Consider the following 16,555-nt stretch of genomic DNA (forward strand, 5'->3'; position numbering starts at 1 on the left):
TAAAGACTATAACATGTATCTGAATGAAAGGTACAGTGTTGGATTTTTCTTTTAAGGAAAGACTTGATAATGCATTCAGAGAGGAGCCAGGTGTAAACTGTTAAAGATTTTTCCACACTTGAGCAATAGGTTTATATGATTCTGTTACTGTAGCTTGCTTAAGTGTTGTGTAAACACTGGATGGGTTATTTCGTATAACTTAATTTATACATGCTAATGCATAAAATATTTTTCCTGTCCAGAAACATATCCAATTGCTCGCACTCAAAAGGATTCCGTGTAGAGGACCATGTTTTCATTCTCCAGTATCAACAGGAAAATTCTCCTTTAAAAAACACTTAGAAAAAAAAAAAAAAACATTTGAGGGATGTGTGTGTGTTGTATTTGATGATGGTGGGGATTTTATTTTTCTCTAAGCAGATTATTTTCCTTAATAATTGTTTCTATAATTCTACCATCTGCAAAGTAGGATATTTTGTTAGCAAGACTAATGTTAACCCATCAATGTGTACTCATGAGTGATAAAATGTGTATAAAATGGTATGACCAGTATATAATGCATGGGGAAATTAAAAACTTCTTTATTCACCATTCACTGAAAAGAAAAAAAAATTAAAGTGGAGAATGGGTCACCGGCATCAGAGTGGACATTTAATCAGTGTTGATAAAAAAGGAAACTATACAAATGCTTTTGTGTGCCTGGCAGACCAGGAGAATCAATTCTTTAAGGAGTTATCTAACCTTGAAAACTTTCTTAAAGTAATAGACTAAAATTAAAAACTACAAATCAATTAAAGGGCAGCAGGATAATTCCAATATTTTAATTAAAAAATCTATTTAAAAAACACATCTATTTGATTTTATAACTTTATTAAGAGTTTACTATATTAATTACATTAAAGTATGGGGTCTTTTTGGTTGATTTGCCTTTTGGTACATGCTGCAGTATTATCTATGCTACTAACTGGGCAAAACAGGTATAATTAAAACCCTGTTTCCAGTTATAGAATAGACATTTGCCTAGTTGACTGTTGAGTTAGCTCTCTGGAATAGAAATTTCCACTTGATTATAAAAGCCAATATACTGTTAATCTTGTTAAATCCATAAGGTAACTAAAATAACTATAATACAGAATAGTTAATTTATCTGTCCTTTATAGACATTGATTAATATTTGGAAAATGTCAAAGTTTCATGAATTTAACAAATTTTTTTTATCACAGACACTGTGCTTGACACCAGGAATACAACAAATGAGATATGAAAGTTCAAAAAGTTTCTTCCTCAACAGGGTCACAATCCAGTGGAGTAGAGAGAACAATAGGTAACTAAAATGGAGAATGATGTCAGGAGATTCACACAAGTCTTATGGGATCACAGAGAAGAGGCATCTGTCCCAAACTGAAGGTCATGAGGATGGAGGCAAGGTAATAGGAAACATTCTTGAAGGATATGAGGCTGAGCTGGGATATTAATGAGCCTAAAGAGGCAGTACACTTGTATAGTAGAGAGGTAGCCAGTAGGTTTGAGAAATAAACATTGTAAGCAGGAGGGAGCCTGGAGGTAGGAAGGTCTAAAAAAGGAACTGAAATTAGGTGAATGGAACTGGGGCACTGAGTAGGAAGATTTGAAGGGCAGGAAATATGTTAAAAAAAACAGCAGTTGAGTATGCTAGCATAAGGATAAACAAATGAAAGCTAACAAAACATTTTAAGCATTTATTGGAGGGACAGTGTTGCTGATGATATTGATGAACTTGATCATATTTGCATTTAGAAAAAATAAAGATCTGGCAGCAGATTAGAGATGGGAGAAGTTGGGGATTTGGTTAGAAAGGATGTGGTGGGAAGAGTTCCAAAATGACTCCCAGAGTCCCTCACCCTTGTGTAAACTCCTGTCTTATTTGTGGGTGAAATCTGTGACTATGATGAGACATCCCTGATGATGCTGTTTTATATGACAAAGGGATTTTACAGATGCAATTACATTTCCAAGTAATTTGATGTTAATATAGTGATACTATCCTGAGGGGGCTGGACCTAATCAAGGGAGCCCTTAAAAGGACTGAGCTTGTGACCAAAGAGATTGAGAGCCTGAGATCAATTTAATGACAGAGAAATACTCTGTGGCTTGCTTTGAGGATGAAGAGGATCACATGGCAAAGAATGTGGATGGCTTCTAAGACTAAGAGTGGCTTCTGAATGACAGTCAGCAAAGAAACAGACCTCAGTCCTACAGTCTTGAGGAACTGATTCTGGCCCAAACTATGTGTGTTTAGAAGATAATCCCAACCCTGATAGAACACAGCCAAGAGGACAATCTAATTTTATCCTTGTAAACTCCTCAGCAAAAAGCCCAGCCATGCTATGTCTATACTTCCAACCTACAGAGACATGAGCTAATAAATAAAACACTGCTACATATGTGCAAGTGATTACACAGCAACAGAAAAGTAATTCAAAGGAGATACATGATTCAAAGAGGAAAATAAATTTATGTGATACCTTAAAATACAGAGCCACTTAGAATTATCTTGTGGCAGTTTATCATGAAAAATTAGTCACATTGCCCATTTAAAAACAAAACGACAAAAATTTATTCAAAATGTTCAATTGTTTACTACATTTTGGGCTATTTTTATAATTGATTCATGTTTAATATTGAGGATTATCAAAATTTCCCCCTAGGTTTATTGGGAAATAATTGGCATACATCACTGTGTAAGTTGAAGGCATCCCACATGATGGCTTGATTTCCCTGTATTGTGAAATGATTGCCAAATAGGTTCGGCTAACACCCATCTTCTCATATAGATAAAACAAAAAGAAAAGAAAGAAAAAAAGGAAAAAAATATTTTCCTTGTGATGAGAACTCTTAGAATTTATCCTCTTACCTTTCCTCTCTATCCTACAGCAGCATTAGCTATAGTCCTCTTGTAGTACATGACACCTCTAATACTGATTTATCTTATAACTGGAAGGTTATACCTTTCCACCACCTTCCTCCAATTATCAAAGTTAGTAATAATCATGTAGTATCAGCCATTCTCTCCCCCAATCAACCAAACTCCCCTCCCTCAAAAACGTTCCTAACTCTATCAAAACCTTTATGATCTTCAGCCCAAGGATCTGGATTACTTACCACTATTCCTGTTTTTATAGTTTTTAAAAAAACAATCTTTTCCACCCCTAGTATGAAAAGCTTTTTCCAGAAAGTCTATCATTATGAAATACTTTGAAAGGTAATACTTATCTTAAATTTCACTATGTAATGGTAAATTTGAGTCTTTAGTTTGAGATGGGTCCTATTCTTCACTTTGCCACCATCATCAAACTCATTTCCACTGGAAATGCAAGCAAAATGGGATCAAAAGCCCCACAGAATTTGACCTCTAGAGAGAGATTACCTTTCCTAATCTCTGCTTATATTTATTATTTTATAAACATTAATATTTATTAATATTATGTGGAAGTTATATGTAAGGTACTCATAATAATTTATATAGGTTGAAAAGCAATATGAAGTGTTTCTTTCTATCTTGTAATATGTGAAGCTACTTACTAAAACATTATAAAAATTCCATTAAATAATAGCATCTAAAGATATATTCCTTTTTTTTTTTTTTGAGAGAAAGAGAGAGAGAGAAAGAGGGAGAGGGAGAGAGAGAATCTTAAGCAGGCTCCAGGCCTAGCATGGAGCTATCCCGGGGCTTGATCTCATGACCTTGAGATCATGACCTGAGCTGAAACCAAGAGTCAGACGCTTAACCTACTGAGCTGCCCAGGCGCCCCTGAGGATATATCCTAATATTTATATTCTGGTGATGGTCTATAGAGCAATTATTTATTGATACGTACATTTCTTGACTATGTCTAAATTAATATTACCCTCCTATTCTGTTCTAAGATGGGAGATGAAAAACAAAAAGAACATGCTGTTTCTTGAGTTTTCTTTATAATAAAAACATTTTCTTCCCTGTTAGTTTTTGTTATCGTTAGATAATTTCCATTCTATGCCAAATACTTTGTTCCATTTGGTCATTACCAACAAGTTAAATTTTTTAAAAGTGTAGCATGCACTTTAATTTCATGCCAAATAAGGTTTATTCTCTGAAAATATCAGACAGACAGTTTTATACATGAGAAATAATGTCATCATTGGAATTTATTGTCTAATGGAGGATATGTTAGGCAAGATATTTGGAACTAAGTAATAAAAATATTTAAAAAATCTGGAAGTGTGATATTTAAATATGTGATTAAGTATCACTTTTAGTATTCTTTTTCCTTTTGAGAAGAATGTGCTTTTAGTTTGTTCCTTTGGTCACTATAATTCATTTTATCAATAAGCTGTCACTGCATTTAAACATCTGGAAACCATCACACTAAACAATGGCCAACGCTCATAACCAATTAGTGAACGTTTATTGTGAAGGATAAACATTAGGAATATGATCCTAACTTTATTATAATAATTTTGTGATAGAAAATATTCAGCTCAGATCCTTAGATCATGCTGCATAAGAATTATTATTGTCACCCTTTTGAAACTTTAAACATCAATCATGTTATTCAATAACTCAATTCATATGGATTTTTTAATATTCGAAATGATGTCTAACAATGACCGCTCCACCCTCCAAAGTAGGAATAATATGGTAAGACTATAACAACTTTACCCAGAAATCTTGAGTGAGATACTCCATGTAATTAATTTCTAAAATTTTGGCCTTAATACTTCAAGAAATTACTTGAAAGAAGAGAGCCTTTTAACTGCTCTCAACAGAATTCCATTCTACTTTTATCTCCGGAGAGGATTTCCCTATAATTCTAGCATTTCAGCCAGATTGTTTGCACAAGGCTGAGCAGAAATAACATATATTTTTACATCAGCATATTTAATATCACAGGTTCTTCAATGTACTGACACAATGTTGGCAGTATTAACAATACAGACATCATTAGCTTTCCAAAAGATCCATAATTGAAAAGTCAGACTGCTGAAAAATGTCACCTTGTATGTACTATGCTAAGGGAATAAAGCTTTGCCTAAGTCCTTGAAAGGGCAAATAAAGACTCAATTATGGCTTGCTTTAAATCCATAGGCACTAAATTCTATTAGCCTTAGAGTGCTCTCTGGAATTTCCTTCTCCAAAGAACTATTTCTCCTAAATTTGCAAAAGCAGTTCAATCTCCATCCCACCTGCTCCTTATGTTCTAGCCAAGTTAGAAAGCTACAAAGATATACACAGTAGATTTGAAAATTGTATGTTTCAATATGTTAAGGTACCAAGTATAAAGTTTTTGTGAGTCTGGGAAGAAAAATGACATTTTGTAGATTTATTTGTTTACTAGAAGGAGAATTCTTGGCAGAATGTATCCAATTACTTTGCCAACTCAAGTTATGAATGATGTTTAAAATTCAATTTTCATTTCATATTTTATATTTAAATTAAAATTATAAATTTAAAAATTGGTTCTGGGGGGATTGCTTTTAGGTTAAAATTTTAGTTCTTGTTTCCTTTTCCTTACTCTCTTTTCCTCTCTACATTCCTCTTTTCTTCGCTTCTTTTACTGATGTTGCATGCTCTCACGGAAAAAAAACAACAAAGGCCTTTGAAATTTAGAAAAATAGACTGAAACACCATGGATTCACTTAAGCTCTTCCACATAAGCTCTGTAGGTGCTCCAATTTAGAGAACTTTGGCCAAAACCTGAGTTGCTGTTTTGGTTCCATGAGGCAAGTGTGATCTTGACCATGAGGTGAGTCTGTACAGGGATGGGACCAAGTCCACTCATAGACCAGATCAATAATATGTTTAAAGGAGGGAGTTGAAATGGTCTATATGCTATTGATTTCACTTTAGAAGACACAAATGTTGACTTTTGAAAGTCACATCTCCACATCTTTTTTTCACCAAGGCTTTTTTTTAAAGTGTAACTAAAGTCCGGGAGTGATGGTGTAAGTATGAGTTTAAGTATTATGAATCTTTCCCTGGTGCTGAATACCTAAGGGACATTCTAAAGAAAAATCAGAAGACATTAGTAGAATGTTTAGTCTTTTTCTGAATTGTATATATAGATGAATTCAATCAATCCTTGAATTCAACTAACCCTTGAACCCCACCACTTTGGATACAACTAACAAATAATGTGAACAAAAATCTGTGGAGTAAGACTGCAGAGGTTTGAATCCCAGTTCTCCTCCTTATTAGCTGTTTATGTGGTTGACTCCCCAAACATCGTACTTCCTTTTCCCCCATCTGCGAAAAGGAGGTAACGATAATTCCTATCTCCTGCGTTTGTTCTGAGGATTAAATGAGAAATTTTAATCTAAAGCAGTGGTTCTCAAACAGGGGCGATTCTCCTGCCCTCTCCCCAAGTGACTCTGACCTTGTCTAGAAGCACCTGTTGGTCATAAGTGGGGGGAGGGGTGCAGCCAGCCTCTTGTGGATGGAGGCCAAGAATGTTGCCATACAGCCTACAGTTCACAGCGGCTCACAACAAATTATCCCACCCAACATGCCGACGGAGCCGACGTTCAGACACCCTGATCTGAATCACTTGAAACAGTTCCTGATGTGAACATTTTTTTAAAAGTACTAAATCTTAATTGAAATACATTAAAGTTTACTTTAATGCCCCTGATTGTATACAATTTTTTCCATCATTTTTTATTTTTCCATTGTGTCTGTACTTCATATTTTCCTTTGGGAGTTAAATCTACCAGAGCCTGCAATTTCTTACAGCAGATGATTTCAGAGTGAAATAATTCAAATATTTTTTTATTTTGCCCCTGAGAAATGCATTCACAGGAGACTTGAATGGATGTAAGCCTAAGAACATCCACCCTCTGGCTTCTGCCCTAATTCCCCGTACTACATATATATGCTTCACAACAATGAGAAAGAGAAGCGAAGCATATGTTAGACAAATTTAATTTTGCACTCTCCTTATTTATATACACATTCAGAAATGAGAAATCCGGGAGAGAGGAGGATAGAAGGAAATGGTCATACACCCAGTAAATTCACCTGAGTTACATTGAAAAGATGGCTAAAAAAAAGATATGCAGGGTGCCTGGGTGGCCCAGTCGTTAAGAGTCTGCCTTCGGCTCAGGTCATGATCCCAGGGTCCTGGGATCAAGCCCCGCATCGGGCTCCCTGCTCCGCGGGAAGCCTGCTTCTCCCTCTCCCTCTCCCCCTGTTTGTGTTCCCTCTCTTGCTGTGTCTCTCTCTGTCCAATAAATAAATAAAATCTTAAAAAAAAAAAAAAAAGATATGCATCCTTCGTATCCAGTACTTTACTTTTTAGGTGAAATGTTATGGCCATTAGGCTTCTTGACTGCAAGTAACAGAAATGGTCTTTCGTCTGAGCAGAGGGAAACCTAGTAGAAGCCTGTCTGATAACTTGCACAGAAGATGGGGACGTCAGGGAAAGGAGCAGAAGGAAGGCAAGAGAGGGAGCAGGAAAACAAGGCTCTCATCCCCGGAGCGGTCTGGTTGGACTGCCGCCCCCCTCCCCCGCACTGCTGCCCCGGACGGGGCTTTCTGAGGACAGGTGAGGTCACAGCTGCTGCATTCCCAATGGCACAGGTAACCTTTGGTCGTGCTGTCAAGATGATAAAGCTCCTGCTAGGTCAAATGCTCAAGCTGTAACCACCAGAGACAAGAAGATGGAGCATCTGGCCATGAGGCTTCTAGAATAGGAGGTGGGAGAAAATTGTGATGTGCACGCTTTTAATAGAGAAGTTAGGTATTTCGAAAGAGCCAATCTGAACTTCTGGGGTTTCCAGATGTAGTTACAGTGCTACTTTTGGGGGGTATCATTCAGTATTCAGTGATGGCCAATTCATTAACTGTGTTCCTGAAGAAGGGAGGACTTTCTCAAAGACTGTATGAAGGAGTTGTGGTTTGCATTGATTGTATTTTTAAATTAAAGGTTTTCCATTTGAGCAATTTTTTTTTTTTTGTCACTTGTAAGTCCGTAAACATGGGCCAACATTTTTTTTCCCCCCAAAGGACTTAGATTCTTTGTTAAATAGGAATTTTACATTGGGTGAAACGTTGGCAGAGTTTGACTAACCGCTCAAAGACAGAGCCTGCACATGCTGCTGACTCAGAGAAGTAAAAGGAAAGAGGCCCAGAAGACAACACTAAAATGTTATTTTCCTTTGCCATGTAATCTCAGTTTATAAGAGCTTATATTAAAGTTTTTCACCAACTGTAACGTTTATGCAGTACACTGCTAACAGATGTAATTGTTGGACAGATAACACACTCATAAGCCTTTTTTTTTTTTTTAACTTGAAACTGTGTCTCCAAGCCATGGTAGCTGTGATGATAGCCAAGGGTGTACACACCTATCATTATTAGTCTCCTAGGTAATGTTAAAATGACCTTTACACAATTTTTAGTTGAATTTGGCACGAGTAACCAAAGGCTAGTATTTAGATTGCAGTTCCAGAGGGCAACTGTCCTGGATAGGTGATTACCAGTTCCTCTTAGAAGAAAAACAATAGAATTACAGTTTTGTCCAGTGGGAATGGAGGGGAAAGATATGGTTTTGACATACAAAGTCTAGCTTATAGAGTCCTTCAGTTGGATTTCTTCATCATTTTGTGTTTTGAAAATTTCCTAATGGCTGGAAGCATCCTATACTTATTATCAGTGTAATAATGTTTATTATATCCATGGCAAACTATCTCTGGTTCTCCATAACTAATTAGACATTTTACCAGTTATAGGCTCTTGATATCATACCTTTTCCTCAGTTATATTGCCTTAAAAATTTTATATTTATTTCGTATTTTCTTGCTTAATTAGTTCAGCACCTGATAGATTAAATTATTTCCCTGTTGCTTCTATGACTCCCCAATCATGGTGACTTGTTTCTTTGTATAGCTGGCATTAAATCTAGTTGCTGGCTATAATCTCTAAAATTCCTGTGCTACTAGATTAAGGATCTCCAGAGAAGGATTGAAGTAGCCCCTGCTAGTACTGAAAGATGCTAACAGCCTAGAACTTTTATTTCTCAACTTGAGGGATCCCATACTTATTCAGGTAGTATAATTGATGAGGGCCTATGTTTATCATGTTCAGGAAATACTATTTTTACCCCATCCAGAGTCATAGCAGAGATACACATTTGATCGATGGTCTTGTGGATTTCACCTTTATTCATTATATAATGAATAATGAAACATTATGTTGCTTAGTGCTTTTTCCTTTGAATTTTACCTTGTCTAAGATTGTGGCTCCTCGTTTATTTTTGGTGTTCATGTGTCTGCTACACATTTCCCATTCATTATTTTCAATCTCTCTGAGTCAGTTTGTTTTAGGAGATTCTTTGGGACACCCTATATAGATGAATATTTATAATGATCCAAATGGGAGTGGTTTCATCTTGATAAGTGAGTCTGTCCATTCATGGTTTTTAAAATCAAACCATTTTCATCTTAGTTCTATTCCAAATATATGATTATTTTATTTATAGGGTTTTCAAACAATCTCATTAGATATTTTATAACCCTCTCATTTGTTGTTTTTGCTGTGTGTGTGCGCGCGCGTGCTGTGCTTTGTGTCTTTTTTTTTTTTTTTTTTGATGTTTACTTTTAAAACCAGCAGTGAATCAAGGCTTTGTGGGACCTAAAGCTTATACAACTCGGGGAGAACTTCTTTAAGAAAAAGAATACAAAGTAATGAAACAAAATTAACTAGGCAAGTGAACATTTCTTTAGAACTAGAAAAGAATCAAAACAAAATGTAAGAGTCTGTCAAAAGAAGGGCCTTGAAGCTTAAGCTTCATTACCTTCCTAGTAAATACACAAGAGTTTATTACTTATCTTTTAAAATAATTTTTGAAATTGGGGTAAAATAGACAAAACATAAAATTTACCATTTTAACCATTTTTAAGTGTATAGCCCATGGCCTGAAGTACGTTCACATTATGCAACCATCACCGCCATCCATCTCCAGCACATTGTTCATCTTCCTGAGCTGAAACTCCACACCCATTAAACACCAACTTCCCTCCCCTCAGCCCGTAGCAGCCACCATTAGACTCCCCCTCTCTTATCAATTTGACTACTCCAGGTACCTCGGATGAGTGGAATCACACAGTATTTGTCAGTCTGTGACTGCCTTATTTCACTTAGCATACTCTCTCCAAAGTTCATCCGGGTTGTAGCACATGTCAGAATTTCCTTCCTTTTCAAGGCTGAATAATTACTCTTTTAGGGACAGACTAATTCTTTTGTTTTTTATGCAATGTTTATTGACCCCCTCCCATAAACAATGATGTAATTATACATCGATTTTTCTTCTTTTTCCTTTCTTCCACCACTTCACTTTAGTTGGTTATGCTATTTACCTTTGATTTTATAATTTTATTATATAGTTTTTCTTAAAAAATGAATGATCTTTTTGGGTTCATAGCTTTAAAAATGAGAAAATTCATGAAAAGCCTATGGCTTTCTCATTCCCCTTTCTTACTGAATACTATTATTTATATCATTTTGGCTTTGTCCGATTTACAATACGGATACTCTTTTCTGTAAGCATCATTACTTGATTTATTTGTGTTTAATACTGTGCATGATCCATTTACTATTGTTTCTCAATTCATATCTTGGTTGACTAAAGTTGATTTGCAAGTAATTCTAGAAGAAAGTTTCCTTAGAACAATGATCCCCAGGCGAGCCTGCATGGCTCAGTTTGTTAAGCGTCTGACTCTTGATTTCAGCCCAGGTCATGATCTCAGAGTCACGAGATCTAGCTGCATCAGGCTCTGTGCTCAGCAGGGAGTCTGCTTGAGATTCTCTCTTCCTTTCCCTCTGCCCCTCCCCGCTACTCACTCGCTATCTCTCATATCAATAAATCTTTTTTAAAAAAGAACAATGTTCCTTGAGTTCCTATATGCTCAAAATATTTTTTGTTTCTTTGATATGTGCATATACATTGGCTTTGTGTACACTTATTTCCATAAGTTATTTGCGGCATTGTTTGACTACTTTCTAGTCTTAAATGTTGGAGAAATATGAGGTCAGCCCGATTATTTCCTCTTATGGAAGTCTTGATTTTAATTTTCTTTTCAGCCTGACTATAGGCAACTTTCCTCAGGAATTCTCTATTTTTCTAGATCAATATGTAGATCTGTTCTTCTTTGATTCATTTGTAATTTTCTCAACTTCATTTTAACTTTTTTTCTGATACATTATTTCAGTTATTTTTCTTCTGGAATACAAATTTTGCTTATTTGAATCTTCTTTGAAATACATATGCATCACTTTTTGGGTAATCCTTTGTAATTTTTAATTTCTATCTCCTTTTTTTCTCGTGTTACTTTGTTTGGGCTCCTTTTTATTCACTTTATTACGGCTACCTGAGGGTTTTTTTCTCGGAGTACATATTTGCCGAAATTGCATATAGGCAAGGGCCAGGACCATATTACCGTATTGCAAGGCAAGTAGGTATTTTTCTGCTACCCTAAAGTTGTTTGTACAAATGAGTTCCCTTGGTCATTTCCTCCCTCGCACCCCCTTAGTCCTGTCAACTGAGATTGACAGTTGTGGGGTTGCCTAGGAGTCAGTCTCTCTGATTCCCACAAGCTTCAGCAACAGACAGCTTCCTGCAAATATGGCTCGAATGTGTGTTTTATTGTTGAGTCTCATCTTGGTTTCTCCAAAATTGGAGAATATACAGCTTCTTTAGACAACATATGCCAAGGGGCTTTTTAAAAAATGATATAAATGCAGCTGTAGGCCCCCTTTTTTGACATCTTCCCGCACTCCTGTGTCTTACCTTTGCACTCAGGTTTGGAAAAAGTCGTACTGGAGCCATTTATGTTGCATTTAGACTTTGCAAGAGGTTCAACACATAATCTAAGGTGATTTCCATAGTAATTGAAAAACATGTGGTTATTATGGATAGTTGGCATCATTATGAATATAACTATTATTATTTTACATTTAATGATAGTTTTCTTCTGAAAAGTGAGAGGTGCTTAATAGAGTAATTTGCCACCATTATTCAAATAAAACCATGCTGGGAAGTAAATACTGAAACCGTCCATTGGCTGTGGCTAGGAAGACCTCCCGACTTTGCATCTGTTAGTGCTTATGAAAATAGAAATGCCAATGGTTCCTTTGTCTCTTTCCACTAATTTCCGATATGTATTGTGAAATAAGGAACCACAATAAGGGGTGACAGAAGAGATTCCACACTTTTTTATGGAGTGCTAGAAAAAGAAGAAACCATGCAGAAGAATGTATTGATGTGTTTTCCAATACACTGATGTATTTTGATCCAAACACAATCACACTTCATAGAAGCATCTCTCTAGTCAAAAAGGACAATTTCATAAATTTATGAAAATATTTGTTAAGAGTATACTTTTACTTCTTTAATGAACATTGTATTTTGGAATAATTTCAGATTTGCAGAAAAGTTGCAAAGATCATACTCCTGTGAACCCCCCTCAGCCAATTTCCCCACTGGTGAACATCTTACATGTTTATAGTACATTTGTCAAAACTAAGGTACTGACATTGGCACATGACTGTTCACCTCTTGTCCAAAGTCCAGACTTTATTCAAATTCCATTTCTTTGTCAAGTATCCCCCGTCTATCTGGTCTGTGAGCATTTCTCAGGTGGTGGTGGTGGTGTTTTTGTTTTTTAATGAATTCCTTGAGGAGAATGGCTAGATGTCCTATAGAATGTCCCCTACCCTGAGGTTCTTGTATGCTTTTCTCATGATTAGAACGGAGTTACATGTTTAAAACAATACCAGCAAAGTGAAGTACCATTCTTACATCATATCAGGTGTTAACATGTTATTCACATGAAATCACTAGCAATGTTAACCTTTATTATTTGGTTAAGGTCATGTTTGCCAAGTTTCTTCACGAAGAAGTTACTATTCTGCCTATTCCTTACTCTATCCTTTGGAAGTAAGTCACTAAGTCTAGCCCACTCTCCAGGATAGAGGGAGACATGGGAATTAAGCACCAGAGGGGAGAACCTATACAGATTATTTGGAATTCTTCTGTGAGGAAGATGTGTCTCTTTTCTTCTTCACCTCTCAATAGTTTATTTATAAAAATATGGAGTTGTTTATATTTATTTTCTACTTTGGTTTATAATCCAATGCTACATTATTTATTTTACTGCTTAATTTTTTAAAAAAATATTCTATTGTGTGAATATACCATGATTTGTTTGTCCCCTCACCTCTTGCTGGACATTAGTTAGGGATGCACCCAGTTTTTGACTATTATGAATAAAACTGCTTTGAATATTTTATGCAAATGTTTTTGTAGGGACATACATTTTCATTTTTTTTAGATACCAACCCAGGAGCAGAACTGCTGGGCCATGGTAATTCTATGTTTAACCATGTGAAGATCTGCCAGACTTATTTCTAAGGTGACTGTAACATTTACATTCCTTCTAGCAATGTATGGAGGTTTTGATTTCTCTATATCTCCACGGAAAATTTTTGTTATCTAACTTTTTGATGACTGTCATCCCAGTCAGTTTGAAATGGTATCTCTTTGTGGTTTTGATTTGCATTTCCCTGCTGGCTAATGGTGAACATATCTGCATGTGCTTATTGGCCCCTTCAATATCTTCTTTTGAGAAATGTCTATTCAAATCTTTTGCCCATTTTTAAACTGAGCTATTTGTCTTTTTATTATTGAGGCATAATTGTTCTTCATATGTTCTTAATACAAGTCTCTTATCAGATAAATAATTTGCAAAAATTTTCCCCACGTGGTTGTCTTTTCACTTTGATGGTCATAGATTTCTCCCTTTTCTCTTGTTCTATATAAAATCAGTCCCTCTGGGCCAAGGAGCAAAGCTTTGAGTCTTTATGGCCTATTTTTCTCCTGGAAAAATCCCCTGTGTCATTGCACCTGAACTAGAGACAAGGAGCTGCTTTCCAAGAAGTGACACCCAATTCTAAGAGTGGACACTGGTGGGCTGCTTTTCTTGTCTTGCCATCCTGGTGTGGAGCTGGGGCAGTGACAATAACGTGCCGGTGACCTTGGGCCGCCATCACCCCTCCAATGACCTCTGTTCTTCCTCCCTGATACTAGAAAAAGGGTCAGGCTGAAAGCATTTGTGGTGGGGTAGTGGGATGGAATCCATCGCACTAATCGTGTGCCCTAACGGGCTATTCCTCTTACCTGAAGAGCAGGGAGCCGTGGTCTTAGGAACATCAGAGGAGAAACTTCTCCTTTGCCACTTGCTCAGGAAGAATCATTGTCTCACTTCCAACGGGCTCCCTGTTGACAAGAAGGCACATGATAACTGAGACAGAACAACAAGGTTGAAAATGTACTGGTCAACAGTTACAAAACTAGAAGATAAAAGGAATTTAAATCAGTAAATTTTCAAATGATGTTGCAGTAAGTTTGCATCATGAATATGCCAGCAGTGATTACGAGTTTAATTGCTCCCTCCTCAGGTGAGAGGCGGATCCGAAGAACAGGGACTCCCTGCACCTCTTCACCTCCTGCTGCTTCCCAAGAACTTGCTAGGGAGCCACGGCCCCTTCTGTGGCCTTCCTGGGGCTCCTGCAGAAGGTGTCCACACCGCCTGGGTCAACGGTGGTGTGCAGGTCCAGAAGAGTCACAGCGACTCACAGGTTTCTCTCATCTGACCAGTGCCTTGACTTATTTCTTCCTTCCTACTGAAGTAAGGAACACACTCCTCTTGCAAGATAATGGGTCCCATAGTGGAGGCCCACGTAGTGTAGAGAGGAAAAGGAAGCTAACAAGTAATGCTGCCAGAGATGAGGGGTGTTCATCTGGGTCACGTCCCCTCCCAGCACGTTGGAACTAGAGATCCCAGAGAGCAGCTGAGGAGGCAGCAAACCAAAGGGGCTCCGTGGGTATCTCCACTAGGAGCGACGAGGAGCTGTCCCCAGAATCTTCAACGGGGTCCTCAGGTTTCATCTCATTGCCAAACTGCCCAATGACGAGACCAAAACAATGTAGCAATGGGTTTGATGTCCTTTATTCAAAGGGAAGCAATCCAGGGGTTGGGAGAGCACAGTGCCTCACAAGCCATGGAGTTTGTGGAGCACTCTTTCTGAGGGGTTTTGGGCAAGAGAGTATTTACTGGAGCATTAGAAGGGGCAACTCAGAAACAGGGCATGAATCTGGTTGGTTGCTTAAATTGTTGCATTGGCCATTGGGATCTTTGGGGCTGGCTCTTTGGTCTCTGCCTTATTATCTCCATCTTTTCATTTTGTTTTTGAGCACTTCCTTACTTTCTGATACCACAACATGATCCAGGCTCATCTTGTATTTTTCCTGCCTCAACCCTAGAATCATCCATAACTGATGTTTTTAGAAAAACGCGGTAGGTAAATGCTGAGATCTGGGCACTGGGTGTGCTTGTTGCCACTGGGGTATCTATCTGTCTATTATCTCTCTCATCATCTATCTCTACCTCTATAAATATAATATATATAAAATATAAATAAATATATATATGGGTTTGGGCGATATATACATAAAGTTAAACCTGAGTTCAGACTGATATTTCCAACTCTGGTCCAGGACCACAGGATTCATTCTAGCCTTCCTTTCTGGTTTATCTATAATTTCTCTGTCTGACCTTGAGAAACCTGGCTCACCCCTCCACCATCCCTTTACTTATTTATTTAACCTCAGTGTGTCTATATAAACAAGTTGAAGAATATTAGCCCATACATCCCCATGAGGAACAAATTTACCAACTAAAGCACAGCTATGGCCAGTGCCTTTTGTTTTTATCCCTAAAATGCAAGCTAAAACATGATTTTCCAAACTTAGTTCCAAAGTCAGCTCCCTTTTTCTCTCCACCCTTTTCAGTAAGATTATGCCATGCGTCTGTAATACAGTGAGATTCATTTGTCACAGTCTTCCTCGTATAGGTCACCCCTCCGTCCTACTAGATGTTCCTCATTTTTTTCCCTCTACACTAAAATTCACTCTTTGTGATGCAACGTTCTATAGGTTTTGAAAAATGAAAATGACCGTGTACCCGTCGTCCTAACACTGTAGAGAAGTTTCCTTGTATATACAGGAGTCCCATGACTACTCAACCACTCCCTGGTTCCTTAGTGCAACGGCTAATCTGTTTTCCATCCCTATAGCTTTTGCCTTTTTCAGTGCCATATAAATGGAATCATACGTAGCCTTTTGGATCTGGCTTCCTTCACTTAGTAAAATGCACTTAGGATTCATTCATGTAATTGTGTGAACTAACAGCTTGTTTCTTTTTATTACTAAATCGTATCACATTGTATGGACATTCCGCAGTTTCTCTACCTCCTCCCCCACCTTCCGAGGACATCCTGGTTGTTTCTAGTTTTAATGATTGTGAATAAAACTGCTACAAGCATTCATATACGGGTTCTTATGTGACCATACATACTCAAATCTCTTGAACGCCGGAGAGTATGCTTGTCTGTGTTTTGCCCAACTAAGATACCGCCCAACTGTCTTTCAAAGCAGTCGTACCATTTCGCATTCTTGCCAGCAATGCAGGAGAGCGCCCGCTG

General features: G+C 37.3%; 1 protein-coding gene across 2 annotated transcripts in view; it reads right to left on the reverse strand.

Annotated features, from left to right (window-relative positions):
* Window positions 1-16,555, reverse strand: part of LOC123863282 (uncharacterized) — a 691,187-nt gene that overhangs the window by 90,540 nt on the left and 584,092 nt on the right. For both annotated transcript variants that reach the window (XR_010407905.1, XR_010407906.1), the window contains exon 3: window positions 14,190-14,288. The gene's annotated coding sequence lies outside the window, so the exon portion shown is untranslated. The remainder of the gene's footprint in view (window positions 1-14,189; window positions 14,289-16,555) is intronic.

The sequence above is a fragment of the Mirounga angustirostris genome, unplaced genomic scaffold (assembly GCF_029215605.1).
Source record: "Mirounga angustirostris isolate CCGP_5_RB_7025 unplaced genomic scaffold, mMirAng1.0.hap1 SCAF_1, whole genome shotgun sequence".
NCBI lineage: Eukaryota > Metazoa > Chordata > Mammalia > Carnivora > Phocidae > Mirounga > Mirounga angustirostris.